Raw genomic sequence first — 10,622 nt, forward strand, 5'->3', positions numbered from 1 at the left:
GATTAAATTTTGTGGAAGAGTGGTCCATGGCCCAATGAACAAATGATTAAATTTTGGGCCAGATCTGGATCCGGATCCTGAGTATCCTGCACAATATCTCCATAAGTTCTCATTGAATTTCATTGATATTTGTGGAAAGGGTTGCCATAGACCAAGAAAGAATTGATTAAGTTTTAGGGCCGATCCGGATCCGGATCCTTTTTATTGGTAATGACATGGGCAGAGGTCTGCGCTCTCTGAGTCCTCTCTAGTTTATATTGTGCGTGGCAGTCAAGTTATCTCAGGGTGGTAATACAAGGGCAATTAGTTTTGCTGACGACGGTGTGTTGGAGGGCTTGATGGGGCTCGGAGGACTGATTTGAGGGACATCAGTGGCTTTAGCGGGCAATCCCGTCTCGGAGGATTCTGGCGCTGTGGGTAGCAGGCTCTGACTCCTGGCGGTTACTAACACAAGATACCGGGGCATCACTAGGGCTGCTGGTGAGGATTACCATGTGTTCCGACGGGGGGCTTTTGTGTAAGGGAGTTACCTGGTGCCCAGTCAGTATGCCATCTCGTCCTAGTGTACTCACTAGGGCCTTCTGCAGTAACTTCTGTTTGAGTGGGAGTCAAGGGGGGTTTCTGCCGCAACTCCAGTGGGCTGGTGTCAGCAGGTGAACTGACTGAAGTTTTCTGCATCAAGGGGATGATATAGGGACTTTAGGAGTAGGTGGGAGGACGTTGCCTAAGGGCAGGAAGCCTTGTGAATGCTGGATGTCTTGGCGTTTGAATCGTTTTATAAAGGGCAGAGCGAGGAGTTAGCTATGTGTAGTGACACTTTCTCAACCATAGGGACCAGGAGTTGAAAACAGGCACTGTCTCCTTTATATCGTTCACTACGTTGCACACCATCCTTAACATGAAAAGGGTTAAGCGCGACAGTACTTAACTTTGTTTGGATTTCTATTTGTGCTGAACAGTAACATATATTCGTGTGAATGAACTACGACTGCGTCCATAACAGCAGCAGTATTAAAAGTGTTCCAGGTAAGGTCCCACCGAGACTCGAACTCGGATTGTTGGATTCAGAGTCCAAAGTGCTAACCATTACACCATGGGACCGATGAAGGGGTATGTTTGCAGTGCCGTGACATTGTTTTCTTTGGCTGTTACCTCTCATTGAAGGAATAAGTTAAACTGTGTCGTATTTAGTTAGTTGACCGTTGATATTTAGATTCACAAATGATAAAACATTTTCTTTTGATGGTTGTGTTATTGTTGACCATCATTCACATTATTATGAAAATCGATTGCAGGAACAAAAGTCTGTATTAAGGAAAAAAAAAAAATACGGCGACTATGTTCACCCTTCCACTCTGATGCAAGCACTTGAGGTATTTTGTTCCGGTTGTCATTTAGGTCATGGCGTGCTGACTTTGATGGTAGAGTAGCTTGTTACACCTACTGACACGTGTGTGAGGAGTGAAAAGCTCGCCGTACACGTGAGCCGTTGTGTGTGTGTGTGTACACCTACTGACACGTGTGTGAGGAGTGAAAAGCTCGCCGTTCACGTGAGCCGTTGTGTGTGTGTGTGTGTGTGTGTGTGTGTGTGTGTGTGTGTGTGTATGAAAAGAGAAGAGAGAGAGAGAGAGAGAGAGAGTTTTTAAGATTTGTTTAACAGGGAGGGGTAAGAACAAAGTGGAGTTCAGACGCTTCATATCTTTGTCTTACTGCAATAACAGATAAAAGTTACGGCAGGGAATTGATCGCAAGTTTGTCCGCGAATCCCACCTCTGGATCAGAAGAAAACTTAAGGCTGGGTAGATCGACAGGCATTGTGGAAGGTGTTAATGAGGCCTCGATTGAGTGAAGCTGATGGATGGAAAAGGGTAGATTATGCTACTTCAGTCTGAGTGGTTCCTCCTGGGCATACTACGAGCCTACTACTAAAGATACCCCTATACTCCTTTCACTTTAACTTTACGAAGATTTTATTGGGGGTATTCAAGCTTATTTCATGTTGTTGTGTGACAAAAAAAAAAAAATAAATAAATAAATAAAAAAGTGCTTAGGCTCCACATCCTTTCCATAGCACTTCTTTGTGACTAGCTTCATATTCTGGTGTTAATTAACGCATGACACAAAAAGACAGTGCTAAGGCTCCATAGTCTTTCCATGGCACTACTTTTTGACTAGCTTCATATTCTGGTGTTAGTTGGCTCCGTGACACACACACACACACACACACACACACACACACACACACACACACACACACACACACACACACACACACACACACACACACACAAGAAAAAACAGTGCTAAGGCTCCATATCCTTTCCATAACACTTTTTTGTGACTAGCTTCATATTCTGGTGTTAATCCATTGCCACAACTCAGCATTCAAGACGGAGAGGTGGCAGTTTTAGGCCAAGTTAGAGTATTAAAAAAATCGTCTTATAGTATCTAGAATGAGTTTAGAATGCAGTAATCGTCCCCACGGGATTAAGGGCCGTATTTTAGATGCTGTATGAACTTCCTAACACCCTTTTCTTCGCGATTTATTATGCATGTTACATCATAACACTTACATGTTTATTATTTTTTTTAATCGTTTTAATATCGACGTGTCCTCTACTGCCATACAGGAACATAGTCAGATGTAATGGGCGAAATAAATCTCTTAGGAAGGGGTGTTTTCTACATGTCCAGGTATACTGCAACTCCAGGCTCAGGTCTCTGTCTGCTGGGAGTGAGACCTCTGCAAAATTATCTGACATAGAGAGAGAGAGAGAGAGAGAGAGATTGCAACACCTGAGCCCACCAACTAGGACTGCTGGGCCTTGATAGCAGGCTGTGAAGCCTATGCCCAGAGTCGGACACATAAAAAAAAAAGAAAAAAGAAAAAAGAAAAACTATTTCAAGGGCCGAACATCTGGCCAGTGACTCTGGCGTACACTACGTACGACCTATTGCTCTCAGTGCATTCCAGATCGAATTGCTTCATCCTTGCCTGAGCCTTAACCCTTCCGTCAAGTTTGGTCTAAATAAAATGTAAACCGTGTGAATCCCTGGTGACCTTGACCTTTGAGTTTTCCCTGTGACCCTGGCCTTTGACTGTTTTAAAAAAGCCTTTCGTTCTTGCCTGACTCTTAACCCTTCCTCCGTTTGGTTTAAATTGGGGAAAACTTCAAGTTGACCTTGCTAGGTCAAGCATTGACAAAACCCTGTGACCTTGACCTCTGACCCATTGTAAACAAAAAGCCAACCCCTTCGCTGACCGTCAGTCCCTTCATAAAGTTTGGTTAAAATAGGATCGCAACTGTTTGAGTTATTTTCTCTCTCTCTCTCTCTCTCTCTCTCTCTCTCTCTCTCTCTCTCTCTCTCTCACACACACACACACACACACACACACACACACACACACACACACACACACACACACACACACAAGTAAAACGTAACATGCGTGAGAGCGGGTGTAAAGAAAAAGAAAAAAAGAAACAGCTCATGCAGGCAAGCGCAGTAAATGCTGACAGACCCTGACCTTGCCATGTGACCATCAACAACCACCACTACCGCAGTCATAGCCACTTGTCACCACTTCCCTTTCACCACCACAACCACTATCGCCACTATCGCATCACCACAACCACAAGCACCACCACTATCACAGTCTCAGCCACAACAACCACCACTGTCACAACCACAATAACCATCGCTACCACAATCACGACCACAACAGCCATCACTGCCACAGTCGCAACCACAACTTCCACCATTGTCACAGTCACAACTACGACGTTCATCACTTCCTCTGTCACCACCACAACTAGCATCACCATTACTCTGTCACCACCAAAACTAGCATCACCACCACCCTACCACCACAGCCACAACCTCAATGACAGCCTTGGTTGATCCTCAGTCTTTCCACAAGTTTGGGTGATACTGCATCGGAATCGTCAGAGAGAGAGAGAGAGAAATGTTAGCCTGGATGTCCCTGCACCAGTATTTGTTATTCCATTTTGTTTCTCACAACGTGGAATCTTAGGTTAGGTCATGTCCGTTTGTCCGTACGTCCGTTCATCCCTTCCACGCTGTATCTCAAAAACCATTTGCTGGAAGTTTCTCATGTTTTGTATGATTATAGGGCCAAATAGGAGGTTGATGCCTGTGTATTCGAAATTTTGAAAAATTCCAAAATGACCCACTTATGATCATTTTTTTATTCCTGAAACGGAATCCATTAGGGTATATCTTCTTTAACAGACAGGTGTACAGGTGGTAACCAGGTGGAATTTAGTCTCTCTGGGACTTGTTATTTCACCAGGCTTACCTATTGCAGTTAGAGGCTTAAGTAGAGGTTCATTTTCTTTTATTTTTTCTTTCGTTTATTACTTTTTCCTTTTTCTTCTACTTTTTTCTTCGTCTTCGTCTTGTTCTTCTTTTTCTACTTTTTTTCTTCTTCGTCTCCTCATTTTCCTTTTTGCATTTATTTTTTCGTCTTTCTTTTTTCTTCTCCATCTCCTTCGTCTTCTTTTTCTTCCTCGTGTTCGTCTTCTTCTTCTTCCGTAGCATTTCTCATACTTGAACAAAATGGTGTCGTGTCAAACAGAGTAAAATACCGAACGTTGTCCCATAACATTAAAAGTGTTAATGTAGGCAGTATTCACGTCCTTTTTGCTGTGCTTTCCCTCAGCTGAAGTAACGTGTCTGGGTAAAGCCCAGTAAAGGGTCAGTCGATTTTTTTTTTTCTTCCGTCAAATATCTGTCCTGCTTAAGAAAATCGTCTGGTGTTGGATTAAAGAAGTTGATATTTTGCCTTCGTGAAATTTCTCTCCAGTGAAGAGAATCGTTTGATGTTAAAGACAGTGAGCTAATGTTTTTCTTCGTTAAACGTCTCCACTGAAGAAAACCGCCAGGTGTTAAAGACGCTGAGAATATGTTTTCCTCCATTAAAACTTCTCTCCAGTAAAGGAAATTGTCTAATGTTGGGCTAAAGAAAACCCTGGGGCCACAACAGCAACGAGGTGATGAAAGGCTAGGCTGCCCCCTGAGGTCCCACCGAGACTCGAACTCGGATTGTTGGATTCAGAGTCCAAAGTGCTAACCATTACACCATGGGACCGTTGATATGGGTACATCTTCACTACCATCATGTTTTTCTCTTTAATTCTTGCTACTGACGGACGATTTTCTTCAGATTAGTCGAGCGTCCCTTGTAGTGGATGGTACTCGTGATGTGGATATATCTTCACTATCATGTTTTTTTTTTTTTTTAATTATTGCTACTGACAGACTTTTTTTTTTTTTTTTTTTTTTATAGTAGGCGAGCACCCGAAATAGTGGATGGTTAGAAGCGATCTCCCTAAACCCCTTCAGTACGATGACATCTTTTATATTTCATGCTTAGTACCGACAGACGATTTCCTTCAGTTTTGAGATGACCCCTCGTATTGTGGGAGTTAATAACAATCTCCATTATACCAATCAACTGTCATGTGGGATCACTTATTTAACCCTCAGGCACCTATGACCCCTAAAAAAAATCGTCTGGTGATGGCCAAAATACCACAGTGGAATTGCCACGACTTTTAGGGGGTTTAAAGAGTATATTACTGTGAACACTATTTATATATCAGTGTCGGCGGGGATTACGTAAACATTAACAGTCATAAATCCTACATTAACATCAGTTTCTATGTTGTTCTTGCTAGGTGTATGAGGCAAGGCAACTGTAATGTAAAAAAAAAAAAATAAAGGTAAATGGCTGGCGTACTCTCCTGGTGGCATTACATGATCGCAGTGCCATCACGCCGCCTTTTGGGGATTCAAACCAACGTGTATCACATGGCCATCGCCCTGACTGGGATTTCAGATGACTAGCTCTCCACAATTTAGTTTCCGTAAAAGCATATACAGTATAATCACTGGTGGGAACGCACGTATTAGTTTTATTCAGGTTAATTGTAAACGATCTTATTAATGGGAGAGAAATATTGACGGTGCAAGAGTAATAATATCCGTAAATTTTTACCCTCAGCGGAAGCACTTAAGTCAATATTAAGGTAACACAGGCTATTTTCCTGACCTGAGGAAAACCCCAGCAATGACAGGGTTAAATGCCTTCTTTATTAAATATTTCGGTGCCGGAGAGGGACTCCGTCACGCAGTAGCTGCGACATAATTGGTCGGATCCGCTGCTCAGTTATACAGATGTCCCTCAGCTCCCTTCCTGTCCACCGAAGAGAGGAAGGTGGACTGCAGGGGAAGGACAACTTTTGCCTGCAGTCCACTGTGTCCATGCTGAGCTGGGGCTGGGACCATAACATAACTCCTTCGCTGTTGTAGATGGACTTAAGTAATTTATTCAGACTAAACACTACATGATTATATTCCTTTGAGCTACGGTAAATCATTTTAGTTATTTCCATCAATCGTATGTGTACAGCGGACACACACATATATTTGGTCCAAATACCGATATATTGAATTCACGCATATTGGTTAAAATATGTTAGCAGTGAGGGAGATACCAACTGCCCTAATTTATCCCGTGGCTGCTGTGGTCGCACATGTGTACTGAAGTATGGCTAAATATGCTTCTTTTATATATATATATATATATAGGTAAAGGAAATGGTAGTGATCAAAGGTCTCTGTTAGCTATATCATTTCTTCCGTTGCACTTGGGAGCTTCGTTGAGGACGACGTCAAAAAGAGTTTCTATCAATGAGAGGCTTAACCCCTTCAGTACGGTGACTCTTTCTGTCTATATTTAATTGCCAGAGAGTTAGAGTCAGTTAATGGGGGATTACTCGAAGCATAGGGCTGATGGAGTTCCCTTGTAACCCGTTCACATAATACGCGGTGTTAGCCGGAAGGATGTATAAGAGGCGTCATCGTATACAAATGGTTAATGAGGTGCTCAGTCACCCCTCTGCGATACAGTGATACAGTGAGCGTCTTTATACTTTCCATCTCAACCCTGTTCTGCTATAATGAATGGAGTGGTTAGGAGTCAGCAAGATAAAAGAGGAAAACAAATGCCATCATCATCATCTACATTGTCATCATTCATTATCATCTTCCTTGTCATCATTCATCATCATCGTCGTCATCGTCAACGTCATCGTCGTCGTCGTCGTCGTCAGATGATGGTATGTTGTGATGACTCAGAATCCCTCAGTGTCAGCTGCCATTAACACTGATGTTTGCCAAAAATTCAATTACTCATCGTTCAAATATCCTAAATTCTTGGCTCCATCCCGCTTGCGATACGATCGTCACATATAGTTTCTTTAGCTATGTGTCTTTCGCAGCTCCTGTGGGCCAGAGTTAAGCTTCCTCCTGCCAGTCACAGAAGGGATACAACCTTCCCAAGTGCATCGCCTTACATAACACGTCCATCCACAATCTTATGTCAGTTCTCTCATCTTTCTCATTCAGTTTCAGTAAGAACGTCTCCGTATGTGCTCTACTGGTTGTTTATTTGTAAGCTTTCTTCAGTTTTCGTCCTTACATCGAATCATTGTTCGGTCAATACAGTGCTGTGATATGAAAGTTACGGGAAGGTAGGAAAGTTATGTAAAGATAGGAAAGTTATGTCTGTCTGGCTGTCTGTCTACTGGATTACCTAAAGCCTAATAAAAAGATTAGTATAAAAATCCCTGGAGATGGTCCTAATACCTAATGAGAAAGTTATTATTATTATTATTTTTTTTTTGTAGTACTTCAGAGGACGAGAACACTGGGGTAACTTTAACTGCATGCCATCACTGAGGTAAGCTGTCTACTGAAGGCCATGTAGTTCTCTAAATACAATCAGTACCTCTGTCCTTCCTCTCCGTCTTTCACGTCTCGCAGCCACATAGTAATTCGTGCTTGCTTAGACTTATAGGCTCCCGAGCAGGTATGAAACCCAAGTCCGAGGATTGTGTATAATTTTTGGCTGTGTACCGGTATAATTTTTGGCTGTGTATAAAATTTTGGTGTGGGTCGTCTTGAGATGGTAATTGTCAGCCTTGCACACCCCTGCTGGCTGGCCTTCAGAAAGACACTTACCATCTCTGTCGTAGGTACTTGTGATTTGTCTTTCTAGGAGGAACAGGGAAGGAGAGTGCAAGAATTTTCCGTGTCTTTTGTTCTTCCTGCAGCCGTAAAACATAATGATGAGAGGCGAATGGTCCTGTGTCGTAGGAATTTATCTTAGGTAATTACAGCACAACACAAGTGGTAGGCGGTGATTAGGCTAATTCCACACTACACCTATCACCCACCCACTTGTCCTTCCGTTACAGAAATACCCCCGATCTTCCCGTTACAGAAATACCCCTGACCCTTTCCGTTACAGAAATACCCCCGACCTTTCCGTTACAGAAATACCCCCGACCCTTCCGTTACAGAAATATCTCAGTGTCGGTGGCCGTAACGTCAACACGCAGACGTTGGCAGACGCTCACAGTTCCACCCTTAAAAGATTTTACTGGTTTAATTTGCGCTGAATTTGCCAAGAGATGAGTTTCTTAACCCTGATTCAAGGTTAAGGGTAATAACACTCTAAAAACACTTCATTCACCTGCCTAAATCAACATAGGTGTAAGAGCAGGTGGAGGGGGGAGTGGTTGGTTGGGAGGAGTGAGGGGGGGATGGTGGGTGGGAGTAGTTGGGTGGAAGGAGTGAGTGGGGATGGTTGGATGCGAGGATTGAGTGAGGGTGGTTGGGTGGGAGAAGTGAGTGGGGGTGGTCGAGTGGGAGAAGTGAGTGAGGGTGGTTGGGTGGGAGAAGTGAGTGGGGGTGGTTGAGTGGGAGTTAGTATGTGAATAACTGAGAAAAAATAGCCCAAAATGTCCTTGATACCGTTGTGATGAGTGAGTGAGTGGGGAGGACAGTTAGCTTCCCCATAATGCCAGTTTGTTAGTAGAGGCAAACTGACGGTGAGTGAGTGAGTGGGTGAGTGATTGGAAAGGACAGTGAACCTCCTTATATTACCCATGCAGTGAGTGCGTGAGTGAGAGTGAATGAGTGCGTGTGAGTGAGTAAGTGAGAGTGAGTGAGTGAGACAAGATAAAAACGAGTTAGACTGATTGCGTAAGTGAGCAGACGAGACAAAAAAAGTGAAGCTAAATTGAGTGCAGAAGAAGGCGAGGCAGACAGTGTTCCTTGTGCTGTCCTTGCAGTCTTTCCCAGCGCCTTGGCCCGGTCACCTAGGGGTATTTTAGGATGTGTCAGACGGGCGTGTGGCGGAGGGAGAGGAAGGGAGAGGGGAAGGGATGGGAAGGTAGGGGAGGGGGATGGAAGGGAGGGATGGGGACGGAGGGATGGGAAGGTAGGGAGGTAGGGAGGGTGGCCGATAGGGAAAGGGAGAGTGAAGGATGGGGGGAGGGAGTGAGAGATGAAGTAAGAGAGGAACGTAAGACTTAGAATGAAGTAAGAGAGGAACATGAAACTTAGAGAGAAGTAAGAGAGGAACATGAAACTTAGAGAGAAGTAGGAGAGGAACATGAAACTTTAAGAGAGGAAGTAAGAGAGGAACATAAAACTTAGAAGTAAGAGTGAAGCATGATACTTAGAGAGAAGTAAGAGGGGAACATGAAACTTAATGTAGAGAGGGGAAGTAAGAGAGGAGCATGAAATTTAGGGAGAGGAAGTAAGAGAGGAGCATGAAATTTAGAGAGAGTAAGAGAGGAGCATGAAATTTAGAGAGAGTAAGAGAGGAGCAATGAAACTTACCTTACAGATATATGAGTGTTTTCTGTCTCACCTGCTGTACTTTATTGACAGATCCTCTTCTTTTTCTATTAAGCACCTTATTTGGAAAAAAAAAAAAAAAAAAAACGAAGCAAAGTTGAAGGAAAGAGATAGGAAAGAAGGTAGGAAGAGTGGGCATGAGTGAGGAAGGAAAGTTGAGAGGCAGCCTGAGAGGGAAATTGAGGGAGAAAGGAGAGGAGGGAGGGAAAAACGGAGATAGAAAGAAAGAGATAGAAGTGGAGGGAAGGAGAGAAAATGACACTGAGGGAGAGTGAGGAAAAGAGGAAAGGAGGGGAACAGGGAAGAGTGAGGGAGGCTGAAACAGAAAGGAAGAAAGAGGATGGAAGAGAGGAAGAAGGGAGGTAAAAGGAAATAAAAGGGATAGATAAAGAAATATATATATATATATATATATATATATATATATATATATATATATATATATATATTAGAGAGAGAGAGAGAGAATAACCGGCTACATTGACCTTCCTCAAACAGCCCCGGCATCCTGCCAGACGCTGATTAAGGTGTGTGTGTGTGTGTGTGTGTGTGTGTGTGTGTGTGGATAAGAGAGACGTAGGTGTGTGGGTAGACGGAGAGACGGAGGTGTTTGTGTGCGTTTCTTATATGATTAAGAGAGAGAGAGAGAGAGAGAGAGAGAGAGAGAGAGAGAGTTACGTTTCCTTTCAACATTTACTCATTTAACTGCATTTTGTGTCTCTCCCTGTGGATCTTTCCGAGTCTCACTCCGTCACTACGAGTCTCCAGAGCTGAAAAAAGCATCAAACAATGGCAAAGGAAAAAAAAAACAAGATTCATCATTGTAGTGAAGGAATTAAGGGAAATCGCCTGTTATCCTTTCACTACGATTTTTTTTATTCCTAAGC

The 10,622-nt window shown here is 43.2% G+C and overlaps 2 non-coding genes across 2 annotated transcripts; both read right to left on the reverse strand.

The window, feature by feature from the left end:
- Positions 1-1,029: 1,029 nt before the first annotated feature.
- Positions 1,030-1,101, reverse strand: TRNAQ-CUG (transfer RNA glutamine (anticodon CUG)). Its single transcript has one exon. It is a non-coding gene; the product is annotated as a tRNA-Gln (tRNA).
- A 3,940-nt stretch (positions 1,102-5,041) lies between these two features.
- Positions 5,042-5,113, reverse strand: TRNAQ-CUG (transfer RNA glutamine (anticodon CUG)). The gene has a single exon. It is a non-coding gene; the product is annotated as a tRNA-Gln (tRNA).
- Positions 5,114-10,622: the final 5,509 nt, after the last annotated feature.

Source organism: Coenobita brevimanus, chromosome 62, assembly GCF_032717465.1.
Source record: "Coenobita brevimanus isolate Jiangsu-jjx chromosome 62, ASM3271746v2, whole genome shotgun sequence".
NCBI classification, from domain to species: domain Eukaryota; kingdom Metazoa; phylum Arthropoda; class Malacostraca; order Decapoda; family Coenobitidae; genus Coenobita; species Coenobita brevimanus.